Genomic DNA, 16370 nt, shown 5'->3' on the forward strand with positions numbered 1-16370 from the left:
CATCCAGGGCCCCGCCTTAGGGCCCTTGGTGGGGTCCGGGGGCTTTAGGTATTTAATAACGGTCAGATGAGCATACAGGGGACCGCCTTAGGGCCCTTGGTGGGGTCCGGGGGCGGAGCCCTCGTAAGCTCGGGGGTTTTAGGTATTTAATTACGGTCAGATGAGCATATTTTGATACCTCATTTGTGACATTGGCAGGCCACTTATTTTTATCTCTCTCTTTCTTTCTTTTTCTCTGTAACATACTTTTTCAAAACATTATGGGGGCTCGAGCCCCCGAGCCCTTGCCGTTTTGCAGACCATGACATAAATACCGGACAATCATGTCATTTCAGCAACATTTGTAAATCACTGGTATCGAATAAGAAGTACTCCCCCCCCCCCCCCCACTCAGTACGCCAGCGTTCAGGGCTCATGTCTTCTCACCCCTGTAATAAAAAACAGACACGCTTTCCCATTCTCTCACGATATGTCCACGATATGCGCGTATCGCTATTATAAAAAAACCTCAATTGATAAATGTAGGTGGCATGCGCAATGTTTAGGAGATATAAAAAAATGAAAAAGTTAAATTCCAACTGCATTTGAAAGATAATACTAATTTAGAACTTCCCTAAAAAAAGGTGGGGCTTGAAAATGTCTTTAAGTGGGAAAATAACGACTATTAGTTGTCAAATCGACTTTAGGGCTATAGAGCCCAAGAGTAATAGTCTTGATTTTCAGACAATTGTACCGAATAGTCATACGTTTTATGCTGCGCAAAGATTCAATCAGTTTAATCTTGGCCGTCACAAGAAGTGAGTTATTGATGTAGACAAATGCTCATGTACCCTTGACAACTCTTTTCATGTATGTTATTACCAAAGAAGAAAAAAGCCAGTCAGTCACTCAATAGTGTCTGACAGTGAAGTCTAGCAAGTAAACGGGTTTCCTTGCATAATTCGAACATGAGGACACTGCTAACGTTTACATTTCACAGATAGGACATACATGACATATTCATAATTCCTGCAAAGTTCTACAGCATTTGAGGTTGGCTGCAAAAGGGACATAGTACCTTTAATGCTAATCATTAAATTTAAATTTCATATGGAAACGAAGAAATCAAATTGAATAACATCATTATACGAAAGCCCGTCTCAATAAGTGTTTTGACAGCTAGAGATATCAATTAATTGTAAACGCCAGTGTATGATATCTAAACATAAAGTCATACAACACAGCATGTTTTTGTTCTGTCATCGTGAAACGTTTGTAGGAATTCATTCTTTACGTCGATTTTGTGAAATTCGGAGTCCCCTTCCAATGCTTGGTAAGTCGCTGTTGTATCACTATAGATTTGAAATGTTTATATCTTTACAATTGTATTTCGTTATTCAGGACCATGATGGAAAACAGCTTTGGTGATCACGTTTTTTTTTCATGTATAACTATGTTTCAATGAATAAAAATGAATACTTTCCTCCGACTTTTTGTTTGTTGTTGTTGTTTCCTCTAATGAGGTGTTTATTAAAGAAGGTCGATGAAAAAAGATTTCACACTTTTGAGATGACATGCCTCAGGAGAATCATGGGTGTGACCAGATTTGACAGGCTAAGAAACATACACATACGAAAACAACTTAACATGGAAGAAACCATCATCGATAGGGTTGCCACAAAAAGACTGAGATACTTTGGACATATCAACCAAATAAATCCAAAAGAAGCCACCACATCCTTCTCAACGGAAATGTACATGGTAAACGCCCAAGGGGAAGACCAGCTAAGAGATGGACGGACTGCATCAAGGCGGACTGCAACAGCAGACAACTTGACTCCCTGACTAAAGCCACTAGGCTAACAGCCCGGCCCCCCCACTCAGAGGTCGGAATGACCGCATGCGTGTTGCCAAAATGTCCGGTAAAGGGGTACTTTTCGTGCGACAAAGTCCGGCCCGAGAATTGTAAAAAAAGGGGTGTATTTGACTTTTCACCCGGAGATTTCTTTAAAGGGGTACTTTTCGTGCGACAAAGTCCGGCCCGAGAATTGTAAAAAAAGGGGTGTATTTGACTTTTCACCCGGAGATTTCTTTAAAAAGGGGGTGTTTTTCTTTTTTTTCTCTCATTTCTTTGGACTCCTGAGAAATTATTCCGAATTTAGGGGGGTACATCGAGCATTTTTCCTGATTTAGGGGGGTCTCCAAGGCAGGAAAAGCCCGCGAAAAGCCCGCGATAGGGGGGTTCGGAAATGTTGGCAGTCCTCAGATAGGGGGTGCTTTCAAAAAGAGGGTACGAGCATATGCGTACCCTAAATAACACTAAGTGGGGGGGGGGCCGGGCTAACAGAAGATAGGAAGGTGTGGCAAGCCGTTGTGAAACAGAAGCCATCATAGTACATGGTGTGACCGGCTTAAGTCAAAAAGTTAAGTAAGTTAAGAGGTGTTTATTTACATTCAAACATCAAAATCAAGTTGTGAGAACAAATACAATTGACGTACAATTTTACCAATAGAAATCGCAAATTTTCTCAACTATACAATATTTTGCTACTTTTCATCTAAAGTGCTTGTAACAGTTTATTTGATTGGGAGGTAGAATTTAAATTTGGTTATAATTATAATAGTCTGTTAGGCCTGTATGATGATGGTAGTAACAGGTCATGTGTCAAAATAAAGGAGGTCAATTATCAGAGGTGAAAAGGAGCACTTATCAGAAGGGGAAGGGGCACTTAATACAACGGAAAAGGGGCACTTGTTGTAACAAGGGCACCTCTCACATATACGGGCAATTATCGTATGTGAAGGGGCATTTATTAGAGGTGGCAAGATGCACTGATCTGAAGTACAAGGGGGCACTTTTCTTATGTAAAAAGGGCACTTTTGGGGTACTTGAGGAAATTTGTGTGTGAAAAAGCGACCCATTAAAGCGGCACATCCCCCCCCCCCCCCGCGGACCTATAGTCATCCAATCCGATGAGAAAATAACAGTCAACGCTAAAAGTAAAACAGAGACATATCTATGAAATAAAAGGGACGTGTTTGGACATAATTAGGGACGCCGAACAAGGCCAAAAGAAAAATTATTAATAATTGGATAATAATTATACCTAAGGGAATGCACTTCTTCTGTCACAGGAGTCTTGAGGACGAGCTTAGCGAAGGCAGCTGACCTTGCGTCTCTAGCTCACTAGCTCAGCAACCAACGCAACAGTACAGCGCCGCGGCCATAGTACGTCTAGTACTCGATGTCGGCGCGCGCAAGCGTATCGGAAAGTAGCTAGTACAGTACAGGCGCGCCAAGCTGCTGAGTTTGGTATTATTATATTAGTCTAAAAGTTTGGTCTAAATAGTAAATAGTCGAGGTCTACAGAGTTGATCCTGATATTCGGCCGGATCAGACGACAGACTGTTGAGTCATCGCCGGTCGCGGATCAGGCGGATCTGTAACCAGCAGTCTCATACATAGCTAGGCTAGCCTAATGTCCCAGGCTAATGTGCAGTTTATAACTAAGGACAAGGTGAGCCTTAACATTTTTTGGTTACGATTAGGTCTAGAAATCTAACAAGTTAGATCTAGAAGTCTAGACCGGAAATTTCTGTCTCTTTCGTTCGTTAGCCTCTTGGGTAGGGTTGCCTCCTCTTCGAAAGAGATAGAGCCGACCCTACCCAAATATTAAGAGGCTAACGAGCGAAAGAGGCAGACATTTTCGGTCTAAATTATGAATATGAAAAATTATGATGGCCAGCCTATCGGCCATGGTCATGGACTATCATCACTTTATCAGAGACCTAGATGGTGTTGTTGTGTGTCTGACAGGTTGTGTATCCGGACAGTAATAGCACCAGCAATTTGAAGAAATTTACATTAAATATTTCATAGATCATTTAACTTTTAAGACTAGATATAGATCTAGACCTCTAGACTAAAAGTCTAGTTTAGTATTACTATTGATATAAGAGTTTTAAGACGAATGTTTATGATTGCAAGTGCAATGTGAATGTGATGCAGATTTGTTGGGGTTAAAATCCAAAGACATCAGTAACGACTTTATTTTTGGACCAGGGTTGTGTGGGCCTGGTACCGGGTGGGGGCCGGGAACAAAGCTGTCAAATTTGTTGCGCCATGCCCATATCTTAAGGTAGGTCTAGTCTATATATAGGGTCTACGTCTGCGCTCCTAACATTTTGCTTGAATGGTCTATTTTTTGTGCAAAATTTCGAGCAAGATCAACAAAACACAATTATTTTTTAGAGCTGATATTCTCGAAATTGTAAGTAAGAAGTGGTACCAGGCGCGTACGCAGGGGGGGGGGGGGGGGTTAAACCCCCCCCCCTTTGGTAATTTTATGTATGTAAACCCCCCTAAACAAACCTAAAATTATGCCCACGGCCGACTTAAAAAAGGTGAAGCGCGCACGCCGAACCGACATCGAATTTTTAGATCGCAATATCTCCGGAATGCTTTGACGATACATTTTCTAGTTAAACCAATTTGTAGTAAAAAAAAGTTTGCAGTCCATTTGATAATAATTGAAATAAGTAAATGTGTGTAGAATATGAGAAATCATATATCGAATATCACATTTTCAAATATTGTCAAAATCTCCGCGAACTTTGGTCACCCCTTCATACATTCACGCATATTTCAATGTGGTTGTTGATAACCGTGATATTCGCAAAACGCTGCAAAAGTTGCCGATGTTTTGTTAACATTTTCATAATTTCCCACCCAATTTCATTTTTCCTACAATTCCTACTCGCCCTACCTACATGAAAAATAAACATCAAATAGACCGCTCCTATTAGATAAACCAACGTGAGTTTTTGTCATTGGTGATATTTTCCAACATAAAGTGTCATAGCTTTCTAAAATATTGTTTGGAAACTTGTTAAATTACTGTTTGAATAAACTTTTCAGCCACCCAACCTGTTCGGACCCCCGCCCCCCCCCCCCCCACTCCGAGAACGGACGGACCCCATGCGTGTTGCCAAAATGTCCTTTTCGTAACAAAAGAAAAAGGTCAACCCGTATTGACTTTACACACCGGACTTTTGCTGAAAGGGGGGGGGGGGGGGGGGGGGGGGAAAAAGGCTCGTATACAAAAGAAAAAGGTCGAGCCGTATTGACTTTACACACCGGACTCTTGCTGAAAGGGGGGGGGGGGGTCGGTTGGAACACGCATATTATGCGTACCCTAAATAACACTGAGTGGGGGGGGGGGCCGGGTTCGGACCACGATCAGAAAAACGTTAACGAAATGCAATTCAACAAAATTTGGAAGTCCTGTGTGCATCCATAAATATATGTATTGTGTTAACGTTTCAATGGCAATTACGTAATCTGAGCATGAGTCTAAACCATGCAGGGTTGTCGCGATTTCAATCTACTTGATTTTAAATCGCGATTTTAATCGTCCGGAATACAACAACAAAAAGTCAATAAACCTGTGTGTAAAAGATTTTTTGTTTGTTTGAAATAATTAAAAGTTTTTTTTTTTCCTTACTTTTGCACTGGTCAGCGTTACGATATCAATATTTTGTTACTAGCTTAAACCTAGGCCAATCACTATTTATGATGCAAACATATTCAAAGCTCATAATGAGTTTTTATCCTATTTGCTCACCTTAGCCAAAGGACTACGAACCCCCTATCCTATCCCCTCTGGTTTACATTTTCAACTACTTCTCAAAAAACACAAATAGTAACAAAGCAAATCCTCAGGCAGGGAGGTTTGAAATTGTTCTGAAGGGCTACTGACCCCTCTAGGAGGAGAGGGTTTGGGAGTAGCAACCCCTTGAAATTCCCTCTTTTTTACATTTTCAACTTCTCAAAAATGCAAGGCCAGATATTAACCAAACGTGGAAGGAATCAATTTTAAGCAAGGGAGATATAAAGTTGTTCGAATTAAGTTACGTATCGCCAGTGGGGGCCCAGAGGCACCCCCCCCTCAAATTCATTAGTGGCAGTAATTGCACATTTTATTATTCTTCTTGAAACCCGTTCGCTGGATTCAAAATAAAGTTTGTAGGAATCACCTGCAGGAAAGGGAGTTCTTAAGTTATTCAAAAGGGGTATAATTATTCCCCCATTTATTATGAACGGGGCTTGGGACAACCTTCAATACCCACCTTCTGTTCCTTTTCCTTAGAAACCAGAAGGAAAGAAGAAATAAATATACCCACGTGCTGTGAATCCAAAGAGGTTGTTTATTAGACGTACTTTATAATCAATAGTAAAGTCTAGATCTATATCTAAGTGGTGAAAGCGACTTACTAAGTGGTGGTTACCACTTTCTCAGACTTGGTATCAGTTTTGTACCTCTTTTTTTCGCGCATGCCCTCTCCCGGGCTTTTCATACTCTTGATTTTTTCTTTTTGCTTAAGCAGTCACCTATTTGCGTCTCCCGATTTCACCTATTTGTTTTTTTACTATAAATACGAGTCTATATAAAACTGCGGATATGTAGCTCTATGTCTATGACGTCCGCAGTTATATCTCCATCAAAGGGATTATTAACCCTAGAATTATTGATCGCGTGCTATTGACAAAAATAAAAGCGGCTATAACATAAGGAGGGGGGATGTACAAAGGATAGTGTAAGTAGTGTTTTGAGAGTAGAAAAACGAGCTGACCGGCGAACACGTCAAACCAGAAGTGTTACTTTATTGGGTGTTTTTACTCCATGGAGACAATCTTCATTTGTATATGGTATGTTATATTGACAATCTTACTGTTAAGACATAAGAAATAAGAGTTTAAGATATAAACTTCTGCTACCATCTCTGAAAGAGTGCTCTTCTGATATGAAATAGTCTTGATCAGTACAACATTTACATGTAGTTTTGTGTTGATTGTATACCATAGAGTGGTGTATTTATACATGCACATGCTGAATTTATAATCACCACCATCGTGTGACGGCCGCAGCGGAGATGAAGTTGGGCAGTCTCCCTAAGTCTTAAAACCTATAACACTTTTAAAGGATGTGCTTCATGGAAATTAATAATTCACTTTTAAGGGTGACGAATATAAGGTGAAAATAGAATGTTCGATTCTCATATTAAAATCAAATTAGAAAAAGGCAGACCTAAATGCGCAGATGTAATGGGAAAGGTGCAAAATTAAAATTAAAGAATATATTCGAGGGGAAACGTTGGATCAAACTTTTTAACAATTACGAGAAGAATTTACTCAGTTTCGTAATGAAAATTACGAAAATCCATCTGAAGAAAATTAAGGGAAAATGGAAAAAATTACAAAGAAATTAGATCAATGGTTAACATATACATGTAAAGGAGCTTTCGTGAGATCAAGACAAAAATGGGTGGAATATGGTAAACAATCAACGAAATATTTTCTGCAAACTGAAAAAAGGAAAGAGGAAAGAAACTGATTGTATTAAAAAGAAAAGAAAACGAATTACAAACCAAGAACCTATTCTTACCGTAATCGTAAATTTGTATGTATACTTATCCATGTTATTAACTGATACATGATGTATATACTCTTAAAAAAGATAGATAGAGATAGAGCTAAATTGTCTGGAATAGGTAATTATTTGGCCGCAAATGAACGTCCTACAAAAATGGAAGACGAAGCGTTGTCTTGTATAAAGGACTGATTACTGAACAAGAACGTCGGCAAGCTATTTTTTCTATCAAAAACAGAAATTCATCTGGTAGTGATCGTCTATCAGTGTTTGTGTATTATTTTGTCGATGCTCTTCGAAAGAAATTAAAACATTCGTAATAGAATAGTAAAAGTTTTAAACAAAAGAATAATTAACCGAAATCCCAAAATTAGCTGTTCTTACGTTGTCATTATAATAAAGGGGATAAACAAAGTGTAGATGACTGGAGGCCAATATCGTTACTAAACACCGATTACAAAATCATAGCAAAAATTTTATTTTAAAGACTGAAATCTGTAATAGATAAACTGGTCTTTTTTGATCTGTTAGGTTATTTGAAGCAACGTTCAGCTATGCAAAATTCATGTTTAGCTCAAGGTATTTTTGAATATTGTGAATCTGGTAATTTCATTGTATTTTTGTTATTCTTGATCTTTAAAAAGCTTTTGATATGGTTCATCTTTTTTTTTTCTTCAGTTATCATATAAGTTGAATTCTAAAGACTCATTCATTGGCTGGATTAAGGTAATTTATACTAATGCGATGGAAAGTGCTTAAACAATGGTTGGATGTCAATTTTTTTCAAAGGAGAGGCGGGGAACTACAAGGCTGTCAGCTCTGTGCAGTTGTTTATTCTTGTTGTTAAAGTATAATGGCCTTGAAAATCATGCAAAATAATGATGTATTAATGTCAATTCTCGAAATAATGATAATTCGCAAGTTTCTTAAATATCACAATTAGCTGACGATGCTTGCCGTTTTCTTATTTGTTGAATCCGCCAAAATTTCACTTGGAGAGTAAAGAGCGTTGGACACTATGCTTGGCCGAATTTAAATGTTATGGAAACAAAAGCAATAACAATGTCAAAATGGATTGATGACCCAATTAAGTATCTGGGCATTTAGCCTCACTTAGGATAAATAGAAATCGGATCGCCTAAACTGGGCTATGAAACTTGAACAAGTAAAATCAATCCTCAATTTTTGGAAAATGAGAAATTTAACTATTTATGGTACATGTAAATGTGTTATTATTAAATTGTTAACTATTTCACAATCTGTGTATTTTACTTCAGTATTATCAATTCCTCCGAAACTGATTGTGGATCTGAAGAAATTGATTAATAATTTTTTAAGGAACTCGAAAAGAAATAAGGTCAAAAGATCTGTTTTAATAAATACAGCTGAAAATGCAGACCTAGGTATGGTAGATTTGCATTCAAAAGTTCAATCCCTGCATTTGGCATGGTTAACAAAGCTCTCTGAAAATAACCATCATGCACCTTGAACAAAATATATTTAAAAATTGGATTGAAGAAAATGTCCGTTGTCTTTGATGTACAAAATAAAATGTTCTCGTAAAGATATGATATTGATGCTATGTACAAAAACACAAAATGCCTAATTTCTATGTTAATTTGCTTGTATCCTGGAGTTAACTTAGATATGTTTAATTGGTTAACGCCCCTTTTTACTTTTACTCGTGCCCCTTTCCACGGTAATAAACCCCCTCCCTTTCTCTTTAATGCCACTTTTCACCTCTGATAAGTGCCCCTTTCTTTTTTGATACGTGCCCCTTTTTCCTTCCTAACATGTACCCTATTTCCTTCGGATAAATGTCCCTATTAAAATTTGAATGGTGCCCTTTTCCATTCTCACAAGTGTTTTTTTCATCTCTGTTGAGTGTCTCTTTTCAGGTGCAAGAAATACCATTTTCACCTCTGATAATTGCCCCTTTTACTTTGACACGAGCACTTTTCTAATAACCGTGTTATTCCCTTCTGATAAGGGCCTACTTTTCCTTTCTCCATAACATGCAGCCCTAATTCAAGGTGACTAAGAGCATCTTTTTCTTTAATTTTCCCTTGAGCTCGCCCGCTCGCATTTATAGATGTTGTAATTATGTAACTTACAAAAAGAATTTTCCGTCTTTCCTCATTAGATTGTGCTTGATACTCATCAGGTTTTTCTGTTGGTCTTCTTTATAAGATGTAATTTTTCGCACTGGGACCTCACAGATCTAAGAACAATTGCTCGCTCGCTTTGCTCGCTCGGAAATTTATATTGATGTCATCCCTGGTAGTGTAATCACAATCATGAAGATGTAGGGGTATATACTAATGTCTAAAATTGGTGTAAGTTTTTTTTTATGTTTCCCTTTGTAGGTGACCTGGTGCCCCTTTTTTGTGTGCTCCCCTTCAACTTTTGAAGACACTCCGCCATCCTTGCATTATGCTATTTGGTGGTGATGCGGATAGTGTTCTGACCCCCTCCCCCCCCCCCCAAAAAAAAGAAGATTTTGCTCATTACGCCCCTGGTCATATATGTAGGTAAACATGTAACAATATAACAATATATTGCACAGTATACAAATACAAATACAAATATTAAACATTAAAAGTACAATGGTTATTTTTTTTAAAATAAAACACGCCAGAACTCACTCCTCCATAAACTACCATACCCTTTACCTCACAGTAACAAAGCTAATAATAAACTTTACAAACATAGATATATTATCAATCATTTGGAAATCTTAATTCCTAAGTAACACAATTTTAATAAAACACAAGATGAAAAGTACAAGTTTATTCAGATAAAAGTGTATGTTGTGAAAACAAATAGATGTACATATATGTGACAATTTGATATTGCTCATTGAAACCTATAGGTATACATTTAATCTCATCTGCCTTTTTTTTTGGGGGGGGGGTCGAACTTGTGAACTAGATATAATATGCATCAATGAAAACATTTCTTGTATAAAATATAAATATAGTGAAGTGAAAATGTATATATAAAATGCAGATAAGATGTCTCATCTGCCAAGGTTGGATTTTAAAAGAAATGGTCTTTGGCTTATTTTATTTAAATCTTTTTTACAGAGCCACCGGGGACGACACCATGCAAGACTCCGGCGGTCCCATCAAAATTCTTCATTATGTCATCTCCAAGTCCTGGACCCTGCCCATTATCTTCATGGGACTCTCAGCATTTCTCTACATCTCTTCAGTACACCAAGATTTCATGAAATATACTATCAGCAATGTTCAAAGGTAATAACGATTTTTTTTTTTAATGACTGCTGGCTAGACGATCGCAAAGACTTCCCCAAAATTACCTTGAGGCGAATTCATTAGCCTTGAGCTTGAATATTCAAATATGAAGATGGTATAATTATTACATATAATTCAAACATGCATTCCATGGGCAATACAATAAGCAATTGAAATTGCCCTTGATTTGATTTCTTGAAAGTCTGTGCGATTGTGCTGATAATGTGCATGATGCTCATTGAAAAGTGAAAAAAGGGGAAATTATTTACGTTTTCCTCAAGTCTAATGTCATGTTCCTTGCTTTTAAGTGCATACTATTCAGACTAACCAGTCTATGCAAATACAGATTTTCCACTGGGTCAAAGGTTGTCACCGTATCAATGAAGCCTTTCCATTTGAAACCATAATTATGTGGGCTGTTTTGTTACGGGATATTTTCATGGAATTATGGGGGATTTTACATCAACATGCTCTTTATTTGAGTAAATAGAATCCCCTCTTAACAAATCTCTTTTTAAATGGTCGAACAATGTAGGCGATTGCCATAGCCTTGTCCATCACCTGTTGAAGGCGAACATTACATTATTTATTACTTAATTCGATCATGATTTATGTGGGAAATCAACCAGGGTTGAAAATTGCCTTCAAAAGTTGAATTCTCGAAAGTATTTGCAATCGTGTTGAAGTTTACACAACTATATTATATTGTGTTTTTATTCTACAGCCCGTCTCACAGAGTGTTCATTGAGCCTTCATGGAACCAAACAAATGGATTGACTGCGAAAACCGCTTTGTCTTCGGCTAGTAGATTTGTGGCGCCTTCGATAGAGAACAAAGTTGAAAAGAAGACTCTCACCCCTGGACTGGGTGTCATCCCTCCAACCTGCAAAGTACCCATACAAAGGATAGTTTATATCAAGACGCACAAAACGGGATCTACGACATTGGTATCTATACTAGAGCGGTATGGCTACAAGCGGAATATGAGCTTTGCCATGCGAAAAAGTGGACATATCATATGTGATATAAAACTCTTTGAAAAATCAATGATTTATCAAATTCCATTTAGAACGAGACGAGACTTTGACATGCTTGTCAATCATGCTCGATACAGCCGTCCAGAAATGGATAAAGTAGTGCCCCATGCCAAGTATATTTCGATTATCCGACACCCGGTCACACAACTTGAATCTGTATTTGGTTACTTTGAAGTGGGTTATCATCTCGGGATACCCGGATCGAACCCCTTCAGAACATTCATGTCAAATCCAAGAATGTACTACGAACGAAAGGCCAGCGCGTGGCAGAAGATTCGAAATGGCCAATTGTTCGACCTGGGTCTCGATCACAAGTACGACGAAAATAAAGGTAAAATCCAAGAAAAAATCGACCAACTTTCCAAAGAAATTGATTTTATGCTAATCAATGAATATTTTGATGAGTCTCTGATTATTTTACGTAAACTCTTTTGCTGGGACTTTGAGGATATTTTGTACTTATCGCATGGGATCCGAAGTAAAACTCATCGGTATAGAGTGTCAGAGGACCTGGCCGACGATGTATTAGAATGGAACGCAGGAGACGCCATGCTGTATAAACATTTCAACCAAACATTCTGGGAAAAGGTTAACGATTACGGACCAGACTTTGAGAAAGATCTGCAATATTTCCATAGCTTGGAACAGAAAGCATTTAATGAATGCATCAATGAAGGCGAAAAGAACCGCAAAGATAGAAGAGTTGAAAAATTTATACTGAAAACAGACTCATCGAACTTCTGTAAAGATATGCTTCGGGACGATGTGGCCTATGCATCGCTGATTATGAAGGGTATGGTGAACAGAGCTGTCCACGAAGCTAAGAAGAGTAAGAAGTGGTCAGACCGCAGCGTGCGCCAATTCCCACGTAGTTATGACAATCATCGTACTTACGACAATCGTCGTACTTATGACAATCGTCGGAAAATACGTCCAGACAAGGTCGCTCTTGCGATCCCAGCACGTAGGATAATAAAATCTAACGGAGCCTCCGAATTTGACGTATCTGTAAAGTGAGAGGATGAGAAAGCAAGAGATGGGAAGGATCACATAATCACAGCAAATTAAAATTGGGATGAGAAAAAAATGTGCCACGTTATATACATGTAATTCGAAGCAATAGACTATTTGCATCAGAAATACAAGCTGTAATCATACTTATCCCTAGCATGTTCACGTTTATGAAACCATTGATGTTGTGCTTTATCTCGTGCCTTAATTGGGCTTCGATTTTCCTGACACTTATTTTGTAAACATTGTATACATCCGTTTTTGGTGCAATTCATGCCCTCAAACTTAAATAGGGCCTAAGCATATTCATATAAATGTTTACACGGTTGCTATTTCAAGGGGTTTTTGTTTATAATAGTATAACTTTTATCGATGATTTGTGGTAAATAAAGTAATCAAAATGACTATAAGTGTGTGAAGAAGAATAAGACGAAGGGGGAAAAGAAGGAAAAGGATTAAGACGCATTCTATTCTTAAAGTGTTCATTTGTTCCCCGTTCGATGTTCACTTTCTTTCAACTTTCTTTGATCTTTTTTTGTCGAATATGGGATTAATTAGGGCACTAGTAAGAATTACCCACACAAGGTACCTTTGGAACAGCCTAACGCGCCCGAGGCGATAGCCGATGGTGTTTGGACTGTTTCGAAGGTACCGAGTGTAAGTAATTTTACTTATGCCCGAACAAAATGGTGTTATTTCTTTTGTAAGAGGATGTTTTATTTGTTTTATAAAATGATGTATTTTAACATGATTTTACTAATAACCGTTTATAATTATTTACTAATGACCGGTCATAAGTATTTTCTAATGAACGGTCAATAGTGAAATTACGTGTTAGGCAAAATAAATGCCTGGTCACATGTACGCTTTCATATAAAAGGAAATAACACATAGAAAAGCAACGACAACCCCCGTGGGTACACACTCAGAAATATATCTTGCACAAAATGCGTAATAAAAGAGATGATCACACAGTGCAAGCAACCTTTACACTTGCTACTGGCCGCCCGCACAATTTTCAAGCTGTGATCTTCCTACCTTTACATCATGTTCATAATAAACAATGCATGAAAAATAGATTTAAAAATAAACTTTTCTACCGGGACCGTCAGAACGGCACGTTAGTTGGGGCCTAACAAAATTATGAAGAAAAAAAAATCCTGTTTTTGCTCACTTCGACACAGTCCCAACACAACTAAAACGAAAGATGCCAAGAGGGAGGGGGAGGGGGTAGTGAGCACTAATTTTTAGTTGCCCCCGATTTTTTTAAAAATCGCACCCCCTCCACCCCCCCCCTCTTAAGTACCAGGGGAGGGGGAGGGTAGTCTTTCCTTTTTTTTTAAAACAATGAGCCCCCCCCCCCCCTGGATCCCACACGCACAGCGGTGTCTCCACTCGTCGCGCGATCCCCCAAAAAGTTATCAGGGTACAGAATGAGAGGAGTGGTAAGGCCCCCCCCCCCCCGAAAAAAAAAATCATTTGGTTATCCTCGACCGCCCGCTCTTCATTTTCGGGCCGCATTTTCGGGGAGCAATCTTAAATGCCAAACATACCATTGTATCAATTGCCAGGTTAAAAATGCGTCCCGTTGCTAGTTTGGTCTTTTCAGTACGCAATACTCTACGGTCACAAAGGTTCGTACGAACGATAATTTCGTACGAATCCCCCATTTTTTTCAAGTCTTCCCGAATTTCCATTGTCTGAAAATTGTTCGTACGGCGTTCGTAGCAGTTCGTAATGGCATTTGTGACCGAGGCTTTAAACTTGTCATTTTTATTTTTCTATGTCAATATGCCATTCATTCAAATCAGGTTCTGAGTATTCTTAAACTCATTTTAAAGCCCATCTGTACTAGTTTTCAGGAGGGATTAGACCACCCTGCAAGGTCACTGGACAGGTGGTTATGTCATCAAATCAGCTCTCAGTTAACATAAGATAAAGAGGATCATGGGGGACCAATGGTCACCGATTAGGCATTATTTGCTATATAGATGGCGCAAGTAGCTATAAGTAGTACAATAGAGATTAAAAAGGTGCTGTATTTCAAAGCCAAATATACTTTCTGTGTTGGTCTTGATATTCATTGTACATTAAACTTGTCTTTTAACTTATTATAGTGTTTTATAGACTTTGTTTAAATGCTTGACATCCCAATGATTTTTTTTTTATGGAAAAAAAATCCTCCAAAATGGGGAAGAAAAAATAAATAAAAAAAAGACACAAAAAATGAAGTTTAAAAAGAAAAAAAAGAAAAAAAAAAATCCGCCCGCCCGCCCGCCCGCCCCTACTCAAGAAAAGCAAATCGAGGACAACCAAATGATTTTTTTTTGTTTTTTTGGCCATGGTCTAACTGTACTGTCAACGTTGATGATGTGTGATTGGGCGCGCGACATGGACACGGTCCAGGAGGCTGGCCTATGTATTGGTGTGACAGTGTGTATTATGGTTAAATAGAATCATGTGCTTCCGACTCTTTGCCCCCTTCTCTCTCTGTATATATATATATATATATATATATTATAACCCACATACTCACAGACACACACACTCTAAACTCTGTAATTATTAGGATCTCTGTCCAGTAGTGCCGTGTTTGTGCCATCTAAGTGGATCGACCAAGTCAATTGATTCATAATATATGTATATGCAATATTTTTCCCGTAACATGAGAGTAATTTTAATAGTTTCATACTATTAATTAAATGTATTGTTAACTGTAACTGTATAATTGTTTTAAATGGGGGCACGCTACAAGAGTCCTATCTCGCACCCCGGGGCAACGTGTCTGACACGGCCGGTTGTAGCAACTACTCCGAAGATCAAGATTACAGTAATCTTGATCTAAGGAGACACGAACGAACGAACTCTTAACTCTAAAAAGATTCGGGTAAAAATTAATCCAACATTGGGTTAATTCTTACCTAATAAACGAGCATGTTCTTCTTTTTTAAAACCAATTATATTTTTCTGTTTAGAAAGTAAACACAATTTTATATCAGACAGACGGACAAAAAAAGGACGTTTTATCCGGTTTGGCCAACTTTTCAAAGTGGCAAATTTTTATCAAATTTGGCGAACTGACCAATGTAATATAATTTATCCGCTTCGGCCAACTGCCCATTTTATCCGCTCTGACGAAAAGTTGAAGAAAACGGTCAGTATATCCAATTTTAACCAATAAACAAAATTAATGATGTCATGAAAACCGGTACATTTTATCCGCTTTCGCCAAGTCAAGTGGTACAATGCCAACCCCTTCTACATTGTAAATGGAATCCATTAATATATGTAATTGTTTTTTTAAATCTTTTGTACACATATTTATTATTGAATATTGAATATTGAATAATCAAATAAATAAATAAATGTTATCAGCAGAATGTTATTTCAGTTGGTTTCTTTTCTTCAACTTTGGTTGTGATCATCTTTTTATGAAAATGACAGATGGATTGATTTAGAAGTGAGACTTTGTATCGCAGCTTAAAGAGAGAGAGAGAGAGAGAAAGCATAAGAGAGAGTCGGCATGTAAAATGGCAATTTAGTAAATGCATGCGCACAGTTTTCTCAAATAATTCGCGTTAGATGCTAAATAAACTCGAAGAGCCAGAGTTTTTGTTGACCTGCACCACTAAAGATCATAGGCGCCGAAAGTGGGG

Source organism: Strongylocentrotus purpuratus, unplaced genomic scaffold (genome assembly GCF_000002235.5).
Source record: "Strongylocentrotus purpuratus isolate Spur 01 unplaced genomic scaffold, Spur_5.0 spur5_scaffold_6, whole genome shotgun sequence".
Classification (NCBI taxonomy): domain Eukaryota; kingdom Metazoa; phylum Echinodermata; class Echinoidea; order Camarodonta; family Strongylocentrotidae; genus Strongylocentrotus; species Strongylocentrotus purpuratus.